Below are 17,211 nucleotides of genomic sequence, written 5' to 3' on the forward strand. Positions count from 1 at the left end.
TCTTTTTTTTTTCTTCTGCTAAATGGAAGCTTAAAAAGAATTGGTGCTTTAAAAATATGTATCATTGTCATTGCCTGATATTCATACCTCCCCTTCCCCTGTACACCCTATTTTAACCAGGAAGACCCAGTAAGCCAAACTGAGTGACAAAGCAATAAAATTTGACAGCATGCATCCATTCCACATGTGTAGTCACACACATCTCTAATAAGAGAATATCTTTCTCCCTCTCTTAAGAAACAAGAGGATTCTTTTGGGAAGACAAACTAGGCCATCTCTTGTCTTAGTTCTAACCTAGCCTTTAATCACTGAATAGACATTGATTCAGACAAACTGAGACCTAGGAAAGACCTTAGCTTAAAAACACCAAGGTCTCTCACTGTATCTGGGCCATTGACAGTCATACTTACTTATGTCTTGCCGCTGTACTCTAATGACTTTGAAAGAGAGAATGAGGCTGATAAGTTTGCACAGCTCTGCCTCACCTAAATCTAATTCACTTGCAAGTCAAGACATCATCCTCCTGATGTCACTGGTCCTCTTCGAGAACAAAAGATGAACAACAACAACAACAAGAAACAAGGTAATTCATCTCAATTAATTTGAGTTCTGTTGCCTTGTATCCAGTTTTTATTTTACAGTTCTCATGTTTTTCAGGTTCTAAAAAATAGAGTAGTATAAATGATGTATTTTAGAATTTCCACCAGAATTCAAATTTAAAGGTTTAAAATTTACAAATGCGATAATAGAACCATAACTGTTTTCTATTTTTAAATGTGACACTTAAGCAGACATTTCAATATGATGCTATAGCTTATAAAAAACCAAAATATTACAAATTATGAGAAGGAAGACTTGATATTCTTGGCAATTTAGAGCCTCCCACTTCCCCCCAAACAACATGGTCGAGGGCTGGTTTTAGAGTCAGAAGACCTGGACGAAAATCCTAGCTCTGCCTCTAATTACTTGTGTGACCCTGGGCAAGTCATTTAACTTCTCTGTATCTCATTTTTATTGTCCGTAAAATTAGGGATTTAGGCTAGGTGGCTTCTGAGGTCCCTTTCAACTCTAAATCTGTGGCCTGGGAAACCAATCTGTCTCTGTCCAGGATGCATATGCGCAGTAAAGCAAGTCTCAATGAAAAGGGTGGTTAAGCGGCTGGTAAACATGTGAGCCCCCTAGTGGTAAGAACCTTAATATTAATTTCCTCTTAATTAATATTAATTTTCCTATTTTCCACTCAACAGGACTGTAGGAAGCTTGGGCAAGAGTAAGAGATGCTGCTATTTGAAGACACACATATTACATGTGGTTCTTTCTCAGTTTTGCACTCTAGCTGGCTCTCTGATAGGCACTCTTAAGAGTAAGGATCATTGCTTCTGGTAATGAACCTAAGGGTGCTGTATCACATTTATGATTCATGTTAAGCAAATATAGATATTAGAATTGGGCAGGAGCCTGATCTGGTTTTTTTTTTCAGTCTTCTTGATTTTCTGTGGTGGTTTTAAGTAATACAATATGTAAAGCGGTACATTGGTTCCTGTTTGACGGGCTAAGCTCCAGTTTCTCATCACTCCCATGGGGCCACTTGAGATGAAAATGGCCTGGCGAGCTTTAATTTTTCTATTCACAATGTTGTATGTGCTTGATTTATGTTGCCACTTTAAATTAACATGCTATTTTAGAAAACGAAGAAAACAGCTTTTTGAAAATGCGAAACAAGGACATCTGTGTTGCAGTACTGTTAATCAGTTCCTGTCTCTTCACAGTGACATTTCAAGTTGCCACTACAAATAGAGAGACATGCAAATATAATTCTTAGGTATAATTATATTTGGCTCTTTGTATTGCTTTTGCTTGATTAATTGTGCGCATATTGAATTCTACCCTTTTGGGGGAAATCCACAGTGATGATGTGAGCCCTAAAATGTAAAATGCCACAGAGTAGAAATCTTAAGCCTGACATTGTTCTGCTTCCAGTCTCCTCAAGGTATGTTATATCTATCTTTGTCTTTTTGTTCAGACATGGTTATAATTTGATGGATAAATATTTAAGAAAAAATGAGTTCTCACAGAATTTTAGAGTTGGTGGCACTTCAAAGTTCTTCTTGTCTAATCCTTTCTAAAACTATGTCTACAACCTCCCCTATAAATAGTCACCTAGCTTTTTGGTTGAAAATCACTAGTGAGGTTTTTCCTTACTACCTCCCAAAACAACCCATTTATCTTTTGAATAGCTCTAGTTTTTAGAGTTCTACCCTTTACTGAGTCAAAAACTGCCTTTTAGCAATTTACATACATTGATATTGCTTTTTTCCTTTGATCCCCATCAGAGTAGATCAAAATATTCTTCCACAAGACAATCCTTTAGCTATATAAAACTAACTATGTGAAATTTACCTCCCTAAGTTTTCTGTTCTCCAAGCTAGCTTGTTTACCTATCTCTGAAATGTGACAGTTTTTCAAATGGACATGTTATTTCAAACATGGTCTAATGTGAACAGAGAATACATCAAGACTGCTCCTCCTTTGTTCTGGATCCAGTACCTTTATGTTGATGTAGTCCAATATCAAAGTCTTCTGGTTACCACTTCATACAGCTAGTCAACATTGAGCTTGCAGTCTACTAGAATCCTTGTGTGGGAAGCTAGGAATTGTTTCTTAGACATCCTATATATGGGCAATTGATTTTTTGAAGCTGTGTACAGGATTTTATATCTATCTTTATTAAAATACCTTTTTTTTAGCTTTAGCACATCATTCCAGACTATCAAGATTTTTTTGTTCTTTACTCTGTTATTCGGTGTATTAGATACTGCTATTTATTCCTTGTCACTTGCAAACGTCATGTACTTCTTTCACCTACACCTTCATCCAATGAGTTCATTGAAAAAAAATAGAATAAAACTGGTCTACTTTCATGTCCTTAATGGAACACTCTATCAAAGGTGAATCCTCTCCCTTTGCCTCTAGTAAAAACTGCTCTTTCCTTCCTTGATATCAGTAGACCTATGCTAACTTAACACATTTGACACTTACCTTTCCAAATGCTTCCAAAATGTCCACTCCTGATTTTACCAGAAATAGGCTTCAAGCTCACAGTCTCTTTTGAAAATTTGGACATTTGCCCTTCTGAAGTCCTACGGCATACAGGAGCATAGACAGAGCCCCTAAATTAGCTTGGAAGGGACAATATCCCATTAAAAGTTAAAAAGAACTTTTCTAACTCTAACCAGATAGTTGGTTAAGATAATGGACTTTGAATATGTACAGACAGTCAAAAGAATAGACTGATTCAATGTGTATTCTACCTGTTTTTTTTTCTGACCTGACCCTAACTAGGTGTGGTGACCCATAGACCCAGTGACTACACTAGAAGAACTCAGTCTGTTCTTATCAGAGATGACTTTCTATCCTAGCAGCAGGTGAATCTGAAGAGAAGACCACCAGCAGGTAATAGAGAAAAATAGTAACAAGACCAGAATACAATTCATCAAAGATGACACATTCAATGGATGCTTAATCATCCAACAGAGAATGTAATACCTTTGGGCATTTTTGTGTTTATATATGTGTGTGTGTGTGTGTGTGTGTGTGTGTGTGTGTGTGTGGTGTGTGTGTATGTGTGTGCCTGTGCACGCATTTCCCCTTTACATTGAGCTTAAATGTACCTTTCTGCAAAATCTGCTCTTAAAAAAAAAAAGTAAATCCATCACCCCAATCCAAAACTTGTTTAGTTATTTTTGGAAGGAGGTTAACAGTGAAAAATGAATAAAACCACTTTTAAGGAGCAGATAGTATGATGTTAAAAGATGACAGAGAGGAAGAAAAATATTATAGAAGAAACAATTCAATTCTTACTTTGCTTCTTTCTCCTCTATCAAAGATAATAATTATTAGTCTGTGAGGCAGAGAATGAAAAAATATTAAGATTAAATTGAAGGCCAAGATAGATGAGAAAATAGGAAAAGACCACTTTGTGCTGTAAAAGATTCCAAGTTTTTGGGCTCAGTTTGACCATCCAGAATACTCAGAGAACTTACAGATATAATTATAAAACCAGTGTCAGAATTTCTGAGAAATCACATAGTGTGGTCAGAAAACTGGAATTAAACAAATGTCACAATTTCTAAAAAAAAAGATGGATGGATTCTATAAATTAGAGAATTTTGAACTACGGAAAAATAATAGAACAGATTATGAAACATGAATGAAACATGCCAAACTAATCTAGCTTCCTTTCTTGGCAGTGTCAATAGATTTATAGATCATGGGCATACTATAAATATAATGTATTTTGATTTTAGCTGAACTTTGACTAACATTCTCAAAATCTCTTTATAGATGAAATGGAAAAATAAATTGGACTGAATGATAATGTATTTAGATGTAAATGTCAGTTGAAGAACCATACACCAGTAGTAATGATTAATGAGTCAAAGTTAACAATAATAGTGAATATTTATATGGTCCTTTAATATTCACAAAATACTTTGCCTGTGTTATCTCTGTTGATCCTCACATCAGTCTGTGAGGTAGGTGTTATTAGTATCTCTATTGTACAGATAAGGAAACTGAGGCAAGGGTTAAATGACTTGCCCAGGGCCAGAAAGCTAAAAAATGTCTCAGGGAAGATTTGCATTCAGATCTTACTGACTTCAAATTCAGCACTCTATCAACTACAATACTTAGCTGTCTTTGGTATTTAACTTGGAAGGAGATGATTAATGGCAGTCTATAAAACTGTCCTGGGGGAAGCTAGGTGGCACAGTGGATAAAGCACTGGCCCTGAAGTCAGGAGGACCTGAGTTCAAATCCGGCCTCAAACCAAACACTTGACACTTACTAGCTGTGTGACCCTGGACAAGTCACTTAACTCCAATTGCCTAAAAAAACCCACAAAAAACCCAAAAAAACTGTCCTTATTCATGACCTATTAAATATTTTTTATCAGTTACTTAGATCACTGAAGACTTAGAAAAGTGACCTAATCTTAGATGAAGGGAAGCTAATCAAAATCATGGATGGCACAAATGTGAGTTAAATGACAGAATTAAGATTAAAAAGATTAGGCTGAAACACTAAATTAAAGCTCACACCGGAGACCATGTCTTAGAAAAACTTCTGCTTTGGGGCTTTCCTGATTGATGATTGCTTCTGGACACCATTTTAGCCCTGGCCATGCTTTGCTTCACTTCTTGCTCTCTGTTTACTTCATCCATAACCTCTTCATTTTGATGTAGTGTGGGTAGCATTCCTAACCATTCACCTCCAGTCCTGGAACCATGAACTATTATCAAATTAACTCTGTTATTGCTCTGGACTGGAGTGTATTGATCTACTTCCTGATGACTCCAATCACTATCGCTGAAATTTTCTGGATCAAAGTGCCCCATTAGTAAATAATTCCTTGAGGATAGGGATGGTATTTGCTTTTCTATTTGTATCCCTGATACTTAGCACAGTATTCTGCATATAGAAAGTATTTAATATGTGCTTTCATGCATTCATTCATTCAAAACCAAGGAGGTGAAATTTAACATTAATATTCATTCAATAAATTTGTTTTAGTGTTTACTATATGAAAATGCCATGAAAGATTCTAGGGAAAGTACAGAAGTAAACAAGGCATAGTTTTCTTAAAGAGATCATGATATATCTGGGGAGAGAATGGTTGTAAAAAAATAATAAAATATACAACTATATGATAGAATATAAGTAAACAAAAATCTTGCAAACAAAGAATGAAGACAATTAAAAAGAAGGAAGGATTATTTTGCCAGGAATATTGGGAAAGTTTTCATAAAAAGGGTAAAATTTGAATAGAGTGTTGAAGAAAACAGGTGGGATTTTTTTTTGTTTTCTTTTTTTTGGGGGGGGGTAGGCAATGGGGTTAAGTGACTTGCCCAGGGTCACACAGCTAGTAAGTGTTATGTGTCTGAGGCTGGATCTGAACTCAGGTCCTCCTGAATCCAGGGCCAGTGCTCTATCCACTGTGCCACCTAGCTGCCCCGGGATTTTTTTTTTTTGAAGGCTATTGGTAGGTAGATTAGTTTTGCGGGAAGATGAAGTAGATGAGGGAAAGCAATGTGAGAAGATACTTCAAGGTAGGTTGGGGACCTGATTATGCAATGTTCTAAATGCTAGACTTTCTTTATTCAGTATTTATTTATTTATTTGTTTATTTATTCATGCTAATTTGGACTTTATTCAGAAGACAGTAAAGAAGAATCAGTGGAAGTTTCTGAGGGGGAAAATGGCAAGATTAGAATTTTGTGTTAGAAATATAACTTGTGTCTTGTCAATAAGAGCTTTGAGTTCATATGGACTGGTTCAACCTTGTAAATTTCTCAATAACTTGTCATCTAAAAGGATCATACTTGCCCTTACTCAGGGCTCAGCCTGTAGTACCATATAAATATGGCTTATTTTTTGTTTTCTTCTACAAGTCTTCAGTACTCTTAGAAGCATCAAGTTAATTATAGATGGATTGTGGAACAAGTTTATTACACACAGCAAATAATGCAGAAAGCACTTGTAGTGCAGCAGCATAGACCTAGAAATGTAAGTGGCCTCTTGGATCATCTGGTCCAATACCTTTATTTTATAGATGAAGAAACAAGTCCAGGAAGTGAAGTGATTTTACTTTTGCCTAAGTCACACAGGTAGTAATACATGGGAGAGCAAAGATCTGAACCTAGGTCTCTCTGAGGCCGCAAATAGACAAGGAAACTTTACCTTCTATGAATCCCCACCTAGTCTGAGGGACAAACATTCTGACTTATGGTTGCCATTCTTGGTTTTCTGCAATACAGGAAAAATGAATAAAAATTATTTTTTTAAAAATTCAAATTTCCTTAGGAGTCAATCAACTACTCCCTCCGGTGAGGTCTATCTTCCCCATACACTTACAGAATCGGATAGTGCCACTTTAGAGTTGAGGCTAGCTACCCCAAGGAGAAAGAGAACTCACAGTCTCTAGAAAGCAAACCTCATTTCCATTAATGATCAGGGATTCTTAAACTTTTTCCAGTCTTAGCCCCTTTTCATTTTCGGCAGTATTCCTCGTGTTTCATGGCCTGAGGACATGCAGAGTGCAAAGTGTGCTGCAGTGTGTTCAGAGCCAAGGCTGCAGCGAAGTTGTGTGATGCAACATGGTCAAATGTTGCCAGAAGCACTTCAGATTCATTACGCATTTTATTTTTTTATTAATTTTTTGTCATTGCACGTTCAGAAACCTTTTACTATTGCCAAATTTTTTGTGACCCACACTTTAAGAAACCCTGAATTCTATATGACTCGTTTTGAGTGAAAGGCGTGGTTTGGGTTTGTTCCTCTACATTGTGTTTCTATGCTTTCTTGGTACTTGGTTCTGTCCCTTCCTCTCATACTTAGGTCCAGAGTTCCCTACAACACCAATCTTTCTCTTTAAAACTGTGGTTGTCCCAGTTCTCTCAGTTCCTGGCTTGAAATCAGGCATTCTTAGGAACTCACTGAGCTGCTCTGTGTCTTCTACCTCCATCTCTGATGCTGTTATTATTACCTTCCATTCCCTAGACTATTTTAAGATGAGATCAACAGAGCACGCCAACGTGTCTCTGGGCCAGTTAACGTATTTTATGCTTTTTGGTTAGTCAAGACCAACAGCCTTGTCTAGCCAGCACAGGAAAGAGCCCCTGAGACAACTATCTCAAACTGACTTTTTAGTTCTCGCTCCTAGCCGAGTTAAGGAAACGGAAGTCCATTGTCCCATTATCTGTCTAAGAGTTCAGGCACTGTGCCCTGCCACATGGTTTAGAACTCCGAATGATGAGTCTTTTTGGGGTAGCACAAATCACTTCATTTCTAAGCAGGTCCATATGGACTTCCCAGGTGATGTGAGTTAATCTGAAGCCTCATGAAAACTCTAGAAACACGTGATAGAAAAGAGGAAAAGCTATTGATCATTCTTGGAATTTTATTCTGGAAGGTTTGTAGAATGGACTGAGGTAGGGGAGGACTGAAATTAAGGATACTGGTTAGGAAGAGTTTCCATTTGGAGCAGCTTGGTGGCACAGTGGATAGAGTAGCAGGCCTCAAGTCAGGAAGACGAGTTAAAATTTGGCCTCAGACACTTACTAGCTATGTGAGCCTGGGCAAGTCACTTAGCCTTGTTTGCCTAAGTTTCCTCATCTGTTAAACGAGCTGGAGAAGGAAACAGCCAACCTTTCTAGTATCTTTGCCAAGAAAACCCCACAATGGAGTCACAAAGAGTCAGTCATGACTGAAATGACTAAACAACCACAACAAACGAGGTGGGCATTCCTTGTATTAATGGATTGAAGTGCAGTCAAACTTCCTATGATCGCTGCTAAGCATCAGGCATGAAGCCCATCCAGCTCCCGCCCATCCTGTGAGACTCTTGTCCATGTCGTCCCATGATGACCTCACCACAGGAGATAGCTTATTCAACGTGCTGGGGGACTTCCTCGAATCCTTCTGACATTGAGAGGATGTCAATAGAGAATGCAGGCTATCATTCAATTGTCCCATTCTCTTTTAACACAATTGGGGCATTTGCATGCATTTTTAATGACATCCTTTACACTGCTTCCTTTTTGTAATTTCTCACTTATTCACATTATTCCTGTGTGCTACAGTTACCCAAAAATAACACTCGGAGATTTTCTAGGTATAAAGTGAAAGATTTATTACGTTCTCACGAGAAGCGGGTGTTTGCTTCATCCGGCAGTCCGAGCGAAGCGAGGCGAGGCACGAAGGTCAGAACAAAGGTTATATAGTCCTAACACAGAGACACCCACCCACCACTGGCTGTAAATTCCCATTGGATAGGAATTTCAGCCTTGCAATCTAAAACGCGAAAATCTACCCCAGAAACAAGGAATCTCATTATAATACTACCAATCCTAGCTATTTTATCTTTATTTCGCATTAGCCATTGCCTAATACTAATGTAACAGTACAGATCATGTGTTTTTTAGGAACTTGAAACTTGGGCCTATTCAGGCTAGCGTAACCAACCTTGAGTTTGTAACAGTCTACAAAACTGTTACACTCAGTCCATCTGAGAGATCTCACACTGCTTACATTGTCTCACTCATTCCGTATGTATTCATTTTGTAATTCCATGTTTATTCCTTGCCCACTATGCCATTTAAGTGATTTTCAATTTCAGTTCTTCAGGAATTTAAAAAAAAATAAGGCATTTTTAAGGTATTTATTTTAAAAGAATTCCTCTTGCCTGAAAGAGCCAGGATGGAGTAGTGGACAAAGAACCAGCCTTACAGTCAAGAAGACATGTTCAAGGGGGCAGCTAGGTGGCACAGTGGATAGAGCAACGGCCCTGGATTCAGGAGGACCTGAGTTCAAATCTGGCCTCAGACACATAACACTTACTAGCTGTGTGACCCTGAGCAAGTCACTTAACCCCATTGCCAAACCAAAAAAAAAAAAAAGAAAACATGTTCAAGTCCCACCTCCCTCACGCACTGTCTCTATGACCCTAGATAAAACATAATTTCTCAGTGCCCCAGGTGACAAATAAGACTAGAAACTGCAGTGAAGGTGCTGAGTTGTACCAGTAGACAAGTTCCTCACCCAGAATTTACTACATTGTTGAAATCACAGGTCTATTACACACACACACACACACATACACACACACACACACACACACACATTCTACATGTACTGGTTAGGGAGGTTACTTAACAGTAATTTATGTGAAAAAAAATCAAAAGTTTTTAGTTGAAATACAACTCCAAATTAATAATGTGTTATATCCAGATAAAGGGAAATAATAGTTTCATTACATTTTGTTAGTCAGACAACATGTGAAACATTGTGCTGATTACTAGATGCCATGTTTCAAGAAAACAACCTAGATCAGTGACCAAGATGGTGAGAGGGCTAAATGCTATATTATATTCAAAATTGCTGAAGTAACTGAGATCCTCAATTCTCTTTCTACTCCAATCTATCCTCTCCTCAGATGCCCAAATTATTTGCATTTTATTTTCTCAAATTATAGCAAAACTATAGATATTCTGTCTCATTTGACTACTTTTCTGAACCTTTATGATATTGAGGTCCTGAACCTTTTTATTATTCATTGCTCCATTAGAATATAATTACAACATGCTTATAATGTTCTTTCTGATTGTCTTTTTGAGTTTTTTTATTTTTAATATATATATATATATTTTAAATTTTGTGTTCCAAATTCTCCCCCTCCTACCCATACCTACTAAGAAGGCCAACAATATATAAATTATACATGTGAAATCACATAAATATTTTTATATTAGGTATATTGCAAAAAAAAAAGTAAGTGAGAAAATGATACTTCATTTTATGCTCAGAGTTCACCAGTTCTCTCTTTGGAGGTAGATGGCATTTTTTCATCATGAGTCTTTTGGAATTGTCTTGAATCATTGTGTTGATCAGAGCAGTCAAGTTTTTTACAGTTGATCTTCATTATAACATTGCTGTTACTATGAATAATGATCTGCTTCTTCTTACTTTACTTTGTGTCAGTTCATATAGCTCTTGCCATGTTTTTCTGAAACTCTCTCTTTCATTATTTCTTATAGCACAGCAGTACTCCATCACAGTAATATACCACGACTTGTTCAGCCAATCCCAAATTGATGAGCATCCCTTCAATTTCCAACTCTTTGCCATCACAAAAAGAGTTGTTATAAATGTTCTTGTACACACATGTACTTTTCATTTTTTCTTTGATATCTTTGGGGTTCAGACCTAGTAGTTGTATTGCTGGGTCAAAGGGTTTTATAGCCCTTTGGACATAGATCCAAATTGTTCTCCAGAATGGTTGGACCAGTTCACTACTCCACCAACAATTCATTAATGTACCTATTTAACTTCATCCCTTCCAACATTTGTCATTTCTGATAGGTATGAGGTGGTACTTCAGAGTTATTTTATTTTGCTTTCTCTAGCTAATAGTGATTTAAGCATTTTTCATATGACTATAGATACCTTTGATTTCTTCTTCTGAAAAATGCCTGTTATATCCTTTGACCATTTATCAACTGGGAAATGGCACTGATTTTTATAAATTTGACTCAGTTCCCTATATATCTGAGAAAGGAAGCCTTCATCGTATTTTTTTTGCATCATTTTCATTTCTTTTACTGATTTTCCCCCTACCACTCTTATCTCTTTAAGTCTTCTAGGAATTCTTTCTGGACTTGGGTCCAATTAGCATTTTTTGAGGTTTTGTTTGTAGCTGTTGTCACATTGTTGTCTTCCAAGTTTATTTCTTGGTCCTTCCTGCCACCATAGTAGCTTTTTCTGCTCAGGTTCTTTGTTTGTTTGCTCATTTTTCCTGCCTATTTCTTGACTTTGAACTTTGTGTTAAAGTTGAACTCTGCTTACCTAGGGGTGAGGGGGCACTGTGCCAAGCTTCAGACTTTTTCATGCTGCTCTTTTTAGAGCTAGTTCTGGGGGCCTTCAAGTTTTTGGTGCTTACAAAATGGTGCTATCCTGGGAGAGATGTGGTGTTTGCTGAGCTGGTCTATGCTCTTGTCTTTACCCAGGAAAGGCCCATGCTTCCCTGTAGCAAAGTACTAGTACTAGTGCTCCCTTTGGTGTTATATCTGTGACCAACGCCCCTGCTCCCTTTTACTGATCACAAGTGCTCCTCTCTACCCTGGAACTGCAACCCAGAACTGTATATGGGCAAGATAGTTGCTAATCAATGCCAGCTATACCTAGTGTCAGCAAAGAGTTTTCTGTAATTTCTTTCTGATCCGTTGTCTGACTCTCTTACTCTTTCTTGCCTGAGATCACCTGAAGCTGCTGCTGTACCATTCTTCATGCTCCTGCTGAATTCCAGGCCTGTGCCCACCAAAGTGTTACAGACCTCTTCTGTGGACTTCCTAAGTTATCTTAGGCTGGAAAAAAATGTCTCCCTCTGACCTTTTGTTGTCTCTGCTGCTCCAGAATTTGATTTGTGGCATTATTTTAAAGTTGTTTGGAGGGGAATATTGGGAGAGTTCAGCTGTTTCCAGGCCTATATTCCTCCATCTCATCTCCTCCTACTCCTTCTGGTTATTTACTTGTATATATGCTTTTATTCTTCTCCTGACTACCATATTTGTATTTCAAAGTTCACTTTCAGTCCCACTTTTTTCCATCAGAAATTGTTGAATGTCCTCTTTCATTGAGGACATTTTTTTCCCTTTAGGATTAGACTCAGTTTTCCTAGGAAGCTATTTTTATTTGTAGACTTCTATCTTTTGCCTTTTGGAATATCTCATTCCATGTTCCCTTCTCTTTTATGGTGATAGGCACTAAATCTTGTGTAAATCTGATTTCAATTCCTTGATATTTGAAATCTTTCTCTCTGGCTTCTTGGATTTTTAAAAAAATTTTTTTTCCTAGGAACTCTGGATTCTGGTGATGACATTGCAAAAAGTTCTCATTTTGGGGTTTCTTTCAGGAGGTGATCAGTAAAATTTTCCTATTTTTACATTGTCCCCTTGTTCTAATATGTCTTGGAAATTCCTTTAATGATTTCTTGAAATACTATATCCAGATTCTGATTTGGGTCACAGATTTTGGGTAGTCCAATGATTCTTAAGTTGTCACTTCTTTCCCAGGTCAGTTGTTTTATATATATTTGAACATTTTCCTCCACTTTCTCATTTTCCTGGAGTATTATCTTCTGTTTGATCAATTCAGATTTTCAGGGAGTGAGTTACTAAGGTAACATTTTGTATCTGTTATGTTAAGCTGTTGATTGCCTTTCCAAGTATCTCTGATGTAGCTCTCATTTCTTCAATATTATCTTTTTTTTTTAATATTCTTGAATCATTTCTTTGAGAAATTCTTATTGTTCTTGTAGGCAAGTTTTTTTTTTTTTCGTTAACGTTTTGATTGTAGGTATCTTTGACTTGTTCTCTCCTGGGTTTGTGTCTTAGTCATTCTTGAATCACAAAAGTCACTTATTTATTCATTTATCTATGTATATATCTATTTATTTATCTATCAGTAGGTATTTATAGCTATCTCTTTACTTTGGTTGTTGAGACCTCAGGAGTTAAGTTCTATGTCTCTTCTTTTCTGGAGATCAGATTAAATTGAAGATCTTTCCTAGACCCCACAGAACAATTTTCCTAAAGCACAGATCTGACCATGTTACCCTCTACTCAATAAATTTTAGTGGCTCCTTATATTTCCAGGATAAAATGTAAGTTACTTTGACTCTTAAAGCTCTTTACAACCTGACTCCTTCCTACCTTTCCAGTGTTCATATACATTACTCTCCTCCACATACTCAGTGATCCACATGCACTAGTCTTCTTGCTTTTCCTTACATACAGCACTTCATCTCCTGACTCAGTGCCTTTTCTTTGACTGTCCTCCATGCTTGGGATGTTCTCCTTCCTGACCTCTGCTTCTTAGCTTTACTGGCTTCCTTCAAGATTTAGTTCAAATCTAATATTTTGGAGTTCTCTCCCACTTCCACTGCTAGTGCCTACCCTCTGAGATGATCTTCCATTTACGCTAAACATATCTTACATGTACGTAGTTATTTGCATGTTGTCTCCCTTATTATAATGTGAATTCCTTGAGTACAGGAGACTTTTTTTTCCCCTTTCTTTCTTTTGCAGGGATTAACACAGTATTGTGCTAAGGTTGACTGGCTGACTAAAAGAGAAAAAACTAAAGGCATACATAATAGCTGTCTTCAGATATTTGTAGGGGTACTATGTAGATTAGAATATATCTTGTTCTGTGTTGCTCTAGAGAACAAATGGGTAAAAATTTTAAGGAGGTGGATGATGATTCAATGTAAAGAAGAGTTTCCTGAAAATTAGAGCTTCCCAACAATGATGCTTTATGACACAGTGACACCTCCCACTCACTGTATGTGTTTAAGCAAAATCTATATGACTACCTGTTAATGATATTACAGAGAGGATTCACTTTGAGTCAGAGACTGGATGATCTCTAAGATATTTTTCAACTCCAAGATTCTAGGTTTCTATGAGAACAAAGCAGACTATAGGCAGGGAAACCTTTGTGGAAGCAATAGGATTTAAGCCATGTGGTAAGGAGAATTTGAAACCTGCACACATAAAAAGGTAAGAAGATATTCCAGGTAGAAGGAATATCATGAAAAAAAAGGCTTGAAGTTGGAAATAGCATGATGCATATGAAGAACAGCTTGACTTGTGCATGTATAAGAGAGTGGCAGGAGATTTTTTGAAAAGTAAAGGGGGATAAGATTTTGGAGAACTTAGAGTCTTATGCAGCCATGGGGTAGCTGCAGATGTACTGAGGAGGGATCAGCAGTACATATGCATTGGTATCTTCCTGATTGTGCATCTGTAGTCTTTATGTGAGCCATCCAATGAAGTTTCCAAAAGTGGCTGCTTCTGAAATATGTAGACATTAGCACCAGCTCCAGCTGAATGACTCAGAGTTAGTTAGGCCTCTAAGATCTCTGTCAACCCTCAATCTGTGATAATCTAGGAAGCATGCAGGGAGAGAGATTCTTGTCTCCACAGCAAGAGCATGGTCATTCTCATACTTTATAGAACCGGAAGAGGAGAATCAAGCAGCATATGTGTCAAATTATAGGGTGGCCACGTCAAAGCCTCTGAATAATTAAAACCACTCCAGAGGGAAGTTTATTTTTCCTTCTTGCAAAGCACATAAGCTTTTGGCACAGAAGCAAGATTTTTAAAATTTAATTTAATTTCTCCTTAATTCACATTTCAAATGAAATAAACCTTTCTGGAAATAGCAGGCTAGAAGTGCAGCAACAATCAAACACTAAATCAACAATCATTTATTAAGTCACTATTATTTGTCAGGTTACGTTCTAGGGATCCAAAGACAGAAACAAAACAGTTCTTGCTCTCAAGGAGATTATAGTCTATCAGGGGAAATACCATGTACATATTAAAGTGTGTACAAAAAGAATAGAAAATAAAAACAAATTAGTTTGGGGAAAGGAAATGGAGGCTCTTCAAGGCTGAGTAGCGAGGTAGGTAGGAAAGGCTACATGTAGGAAGTGTAATTGAAAAGAATGCATTTGGAGTCTGAGAATTTGGGTTTCTGTTCTGACTACTACTTATTACCTGTTTGATCTTGGCCAAATCATTTAACTTCTCAGGGAAGTTCTTAGTTTCCTTATGTGGAAAAAGAGGGGCTTTATCAAGTAATCTTTTTGATCTTTTTTTTTAGATCTTAATTGTATGTTTTTTTATGAGAAAGAGCATGGATTTTGTCTTTGTAATGTTTATCTTGTGCCTAGAATGCCCCAAGTGCCATATGAAAATCAAACCATCACTCTTAGTGTATATTACCAGTTGGCTTTTTTTTTTCTTGGATGAAGGATGCACAACAAGACATAACAAATAATTGAAAATGAGGAAATATGTCAGGATTAGGGAATAAAGATAAATCTAGAATATTATTTGATTATATTCACCAGCTTCAAATCTGGGGTCCTTCTATGACAGTTCCTAATTTTTCAGTTTATACTATACACCTGCCCTTACTTATACACCTACTTATATAGATTCTAATATCAGAGCTGTAACTAGTTCAGGGTACCTGGGGCTTTGCCTCAGGGTGCCAGTAGAGGTAAAGGGTGAAGGAGACACTTGGTCTTTGTGCTGTTCCCGTATATGGACTCACAGTCATCTACCAGTCTTCCCTGCCTGTTCAAGAGAATATAGTTTCAGTGTATTTAGGGTACCACCTGAGCCCCTGGCGATTTCTACACTCCTTTCCAGGGTACTGCATTCCTCCCAACTTCCATGCCTTCTCTCCTGACACAAATTCACTTATGGTTGGGCTGTCCTTTATTATTATGCTGCCACCAACCCTGAACCTGAATTTTCCCCCAAGAAAATTCATTGCTAATTATGCTTTGCTTCATGCTGCCATATGTGAAAAAGCAAATCTTCACTTTGGTCAGTCATGAGTGCCAAAAACTCAAGATAAATGGAAGGAAATACAAACTAATTCACATTGTGTAAATAAACTTGAGGAACTTGTTACATCACAGTATGTATACATACACACATATACACATATACACCTATCTATACATATTCACCTATATGTAATACACATACACATCAGAGTGGATACCGTGAGTGGAGGTTGAGGTTGTCTTTGCTAGCAACAGAATCCTGGTTTTGGGGCCAGTTAGGTGGCACAGTGGATAGAGCACTGGAGTCAGCAGGACCTGAGTTCAAATCTGGCCTCAGACACATAATACTTCCTAGCTGTGTGACTCTGGGCAAGTCACTTAACCCCAATTGCCTCACCAAAAAGAAAAAAACCCAAAAAACAAAACCCCTGGTTTTGCTATACCATTGCTTGCACCCAACTGGTTGGCTTTGTGATTTCACTGACATAGGGAACTCTCAGATGAGGACATGCCTAACAATGCAGGGCAATACTTCTCTTCAACTTAGTCTTGGAGAGTAGCTTAGAGCGCTGAGGGTTAAATGAATTGCCCAGCATTATACAGAGTATTTGCCAGAGATGGGACTTGAACCCAGATCTTTCTGGCTTCTAAGCCAGCCCTCTGTTCATCATACCATCTCTATGTTCTTATATTATGTTTTTTTGGTTATTTTTCACAGTTTCAAAAAAAATTTGACATTTACATAGGTTTTTAATTATTAAAAAAACCCAACCAAAACAAATACATGTTTGGCCTGAAAAAGGAGAGAAAATTTACGGTCCATTCCCTAAGTACAAGATTTTTATTTTTAGCGTGTGAGAGAAGGTTAAACGATTGCTTGATATATTTTCTTTCCTTTTAGTGCTTCTACTTGTGTTTATGAAAAATGAATAAATAAGACAAAATTCAACTACTTTAGAGAAGGCAAGGGAGATATAATGGGAAGAATTGTGGATCTGTAGTCAGAGGACCTAGGTTCAAACTCTGCCTCTCCACGAAGTTGCTTTTATTGTTACCTTAGGAAAGTCACTTATCCTTTCTGAGCCTCAGTTTTCCCATTTTCAAAATAAGAGGATTGATCTACGTGCCCTTTGAAGATTCCTTTCAGCTCTAACTTTACTATAATCTTATGAAACATTAACAATATACAAATTTACCACTAGGTGTCATCACAAGCCACCATAATTAAATAAATATTGGAGTTATTGAATTGTGATAATCAACAGACAAATACGTACATAAACTTGCTATTA

General features: G+C 37.2%; 1 long non-coding RNA gene across 5 annotated transcripts in view; it reads left to right on the plus strand.

The window, feature by feature from the left end:
* Positions 1–1,784: 1,784 nt before the first annotated feature.
* LOC110206888 (uncharacterized) overlaps positions 1,785–17,211 on the plus strand; it is a 136,847-nt gene continuing 121,420 nt past the window's right edge. For 2 of the 5 annotated variants that reach the window (XR_013487348.1, XR_013487345.1), the window contains exons 1-2: positions 1,787–1,990; positions 3,343–3,453. This is a non-coding gene — a long non-coding RNA (uncharacterized LOC110206888). Of the gene's footprint in view, positions 1,991–3,342; positions 3,454–17,211 lie in introns of all 5 variants that reach the window. The other 3 variants (XR_013487347.1, XR_002324030.2, XR_013487346.1) reach the window with 3 other exon arrangements.

This window comes from Phascolarctos cinereus, unplaced genomic scaffold, assembly GCF_003287225.1.
Source record: "Phascolarctos cinereus isolate Bilbo 61053 unplaced genomic scaffold, phaCin_HiC Scaffold_5;HRSCAF=322, whole genome shotgun sequence".
NCBI lineage: Eukaryota > Metazoa > Chordata > Mammalia > Diprotodontia > Phascolarctidae > Phascolarctos > Phascolarctos cinereus.